The sequence below is a fragment of the Rattus norvegicus genome, chromosome 4 (genome assembly GCF_021556685.1).
Source record: "Rattus norvegicus strain SHRSP/BbbUtx chromosome 4, alternate assembly SHRSP_T2T, whole genome shotgun sequence".
NCBI classification, from domain to species: domain Eukaryota; kingdom Metazoa; phylum Chordata; class Mammalia; order Rodentia; family Muridae; genus Rattus; species Rattus norvegicus.
This window is the reverse complement of record NC_141537.1, coordinates 41,233,772-41,237,976: the sequence shown is the minus strand read 5'-3', so window position 1 is coordinate 41,237,976 and position 4,205 is coordinate 41,233,772.

Below are 4,205 nucleotides of genomic sequence, written 5' to 3'. Positions count from 1 at the left end.
AATGAGTTTATCCACTTCCTCTCATTGTGCTTTCCTAGATTTCTTTAAGGGGTTTATTCATTTCTTCCCTAAGGACCTCTATCATTTTCCTAATGTTGGTTTTAAGGTCAGTTTGGGGGAGGAGGTTGCTTGTTTGCTTGTTTGCTTGTTTGCTTGCTTCAGCTGTGTTTGACTCTTGAGGGCTTGCTGTAGTAGGATAGCTGGGCTCTGGTGGGGCCATGTTACATTGGATGTTGTTGATTACGTTCTCACACTGGAACGTAGGCATCTGGGTTTGAGATGAGTATAGATGGAGGTGCCCGTTTCTGAGTTTGTCTTTGTTGGATGGGTATTTTGTTCCTTGCTTTGTTTTCTTTTTGGTCTTCTGGTCTTTGTGATCTTTATTTCTGGCAGTCAGCGTGACCTCTGGTCCAGCACGGGGTCTCCTTCAGAGTTAGGGGCTGGACTTCTGGTAGGGATCATGGCCTTTAGTGCAACCGAGGGTCACTTTTCTTCTGATTGGTTGGCACGGTCTGCACCGGAGTAGTGGATATCTACCCTGTAGGGGCAGGAACATGAAAGCGGGGCAGGCAGTGAGTCAGAAGGGGAGTGAGTGACTTGGGGTTTTCAAATCAGAATGGAGGGCACCGGAAGGTTCTGAAGGCAGATTGGCCTCTTACCTGTTCTTCTGACTGGCAGGCGGGGATAAGAATAGGCGGGACCAGGCCAGACCAGGAGAGGGAGAGAGTACTGGGAGAGAAAACTGGAACTGGGGGACAATTAAGCAGCAAGATAGAAAGCTAGTGCAATAGAAACTCCCTGGAATCTGAAAGTTACGGTAGCTAACACTCCGAGTAATGATGGCTAAGAAGCCTGAACCAGCCACCTTCTGTAACCAGGCAAGACTTCCCATAGAAGTCTTCCCAACCCAGGGAACCCACAAAACCTTCAACCCACAATCTGTCCTGCCTGCAAGATATGCTGGGATAAAGGCAAGGTAGAACTTGTGGACGTGGCCAGCCAATGACTGGTCCACTTTAAGACGAAGATGCTACAAAAGGGGGCCCATACCTGACCAGAGGTGAGCTAGCCAAAAAACCTTAAGGAAAAAAAAGTCAATGAAAGGATTCCTAATGATACTTCAAAGACATTATCCTAGCATAATCATCAGAGAGGCTTCATCCAGAAGCTGATGGGAGCAGATGCAGAGACCCACAGTCAAACATTAGCTGGATCTCGGGGAACCATGCAGAAGAGGGGGAGAAGGGACTGTAGGAGCCAAACAGAACAAGAACACCACAACAGGCCCACAGGATCAACTAACCTAGGCTCACAGGGGCTCACAGGGACTAAACCAACAATCTGGGAGCCTGTGTCTGATCTAGGTCCTCTATATTTGTTTTGATTGTATAGCTTGCTGTTCTTGTGGGATTCCTGATGGTGGAAGTGGGGGTGTCTTGCTTCATCTTGTCCAGTCTTATTATGATGGGAGGTGTCTACTTTTATTGAAACTTGAGATGCCATGTTTGCTTGATATCCCTAGGAGTCCGGCCCATTTCTGAAGGGAAACCAAGGAAGGAAGAGTGGATCTGGGAGAGAAGGGACATGGGTTGGGGAGGGGCACTGGGAGGAGAGGAGGGAGAGAAAACTGCTGTTGGCATGCAATAAATGAGAGAAGAATAAAAATAAACAAATAAATAAAATAAACACAAATCTCATGTAAGGTTTGCTAAATTTCCGGCAGTAGTTGGATGGTAGTTTCAAACTATAAATTTGTTTAATAGCAACTATAAGTGCACTCTCACAGAGGAATTCAGCTCTAAATACTGTATTAATAGGTCTCAAGTAAACTCTGCTGTTAAGAACAGTAACATGTATGCGTAGTCTGGCACAAACGCTGGCTGTATTATTGCACTTGATCCATGGACGTGAGCTTGAAGTGCCACACTGTTCTGTTTCATTTATCTGACATTTCAACAAGTAAAGGTGGAAGAATCATGACACTATAGTGTAGTAGTTGCTGATCCATTTATTTATTTGTATATGTACTTATGGGTGTGCATGTACCCTGGTATACATGTTGGGGGCAGCGATGGTCCAGTTTGAGACAAGATCTCGTGTTCTGTTTTCTTTTATGTGATGCACATGCCACAGTGGGTGGTCTAGGACTCTCCTGCCTGCCCTCATTTTCCCATGGGAGGTCTAGGATTAAAACACAAATGCTACTGTATAACTTTTTCATGAGTTCTTGGGATTTGAACTGAGGTCCTCACACTTTCGCCAACGCTTCACCCTGCCTCCCCCAAGCCAAGTCTCCAACCTAAGAGAAATATTTAAATAGTCAAATTCCCAGCTCTTCAGTCTCTGTAAGCTTCCTTGGTTCAATATCCACAGCCAGGCTGTCTGAAAAATTAACTTGGTCCCTAGGGGTACCAGCCCTCTGTGTGTGTGTCAGAATCAAACACAAACTTGTCATCTTAATCTCCCCAACTTCCAGTCTTCTCACTCATCTCCCTTTCTCCTAGTCCTTGGTGGATCAAAGATGTAAACAGTGCATGCCTTAGAGTTCACCCTCCACTATCCCCCAGTGTTACAATAGAAATTTAACAAAAAATAGAATAAGAAGGTAAAAAGCCTTCACAACGCTACAAATAAACCAATAATAACTTCTACAACTGAAAGGAGACATTTGCTAATCATCATCTCTGCACAATGTTGTTTCTCTTTTCTCAAAGGAGAGGTATAAAAATTACACCAGGAAGCAAGTTAATAAGAGAACAAAAATGATTTCCATTTCTGAAGGATACCTTCAGAAAGGTACAAAAAGGCTTGGCCCCTATTGAAATGGAAACAGAAAAGCATAAGCAAGAGACAGAGATGAAGGTACAGGCTGACAGGGTTATTTCTGAACATCAAAGCTGAAAACGGAGAGTAAAGCAAACCCTGACGCATCTTACCCCACAGAAAACTTAAAAGTCACAAACCAAGCAAAGCACACAGAGCACGCTGGGAACATGGCTGGCAGAAGACACCGTGAGGAATGACTAATAGGACTGTCACAGTAAACTACTCTAATAAATCAACACAGAGAAATGCCATGAGAAAAAGGTGTTCAAATAATGACACAAAATGCAATTTCTAGTAAACACAAAGTAACTGTTAATAATGAAAGCATGCCGCTTATTGTCCCAGGAGACATTCTTCGTGGTCACTCTGTCAGATGGAAATGACCGTGTCACCAAGGGTGAGAGCAAAGGATTTCCCCCCCGGGGTTCCCACAAGCATCCTGAACACAATCAATCATTCCAAGCTCTTAGAAGATAATTTTGTCATTTAAAACAAAATTCTTGTTAGTCTTGAATTTCAAGATAATTCATCCTCGTGAAATATTCCCATTAGTGTGTGCATGTCAAGAGTTCAAGGTGACAATGCTTATTAGAAAATAGTTTTATGTCAATAGTTAAAGAAGCTTACCCATAATTATAAACTATGTTACTACAGCTAAAATGTGTGTTCCTGAGTCATCTAAGGATTGCATTCGTCTTGCAATTATGAGAGTAGAATAAAACTGATCAGGGTCGTGTCAGGTTAAAAATTACAATGCATCACATTAAAAAGGGAGTAGATGCCAAAAGGAGATACAGAAATATGTGGACCCAAGAGCCATTTCTCCTACTCTTGCCCATAATTCATTGTCTGAGGTTGAGGCCACACAACCCTCCCTCCATGTTAGCATACCCATTAGTATCATCATTGTTCAAGTTTTATTTGGTCAGCCATGCTCATGATGTTAACCTCTTCAATTGGCTATCTAAAGCCAAGGAGTCAACAGTGAGGTCTTATATGTACAGTAAACGTTAAGTGGACTGAGAAGGACACATTGATGCATTTATAAACATACATATGAATGCACAGGTATGGAGGTTTGGATGAGAACGTTTGCTTGCTTAATTGCAGCTGATGAACAGTTTGAGAGGATCAGGAGAAGTGACCCTCTTGGAGAATGTGGATCATTGGGCGAGGGCTCTGAGGTTTCAAAAGCCAGAGCTAGGCCCACTGTCTCTCTTACTGCCTGCTGCCTGCAGATCAGGATGTAGAGTTCTCAGCTACATATGTATGTATATATGCATGTATGTGTGTATCTATGAACAATGTTAACATGGAAGCTATGGATTTGAGAAAGAGCAAGGGTTTGCTGGATAGCTTTATGTCAACTTGGCATAGGC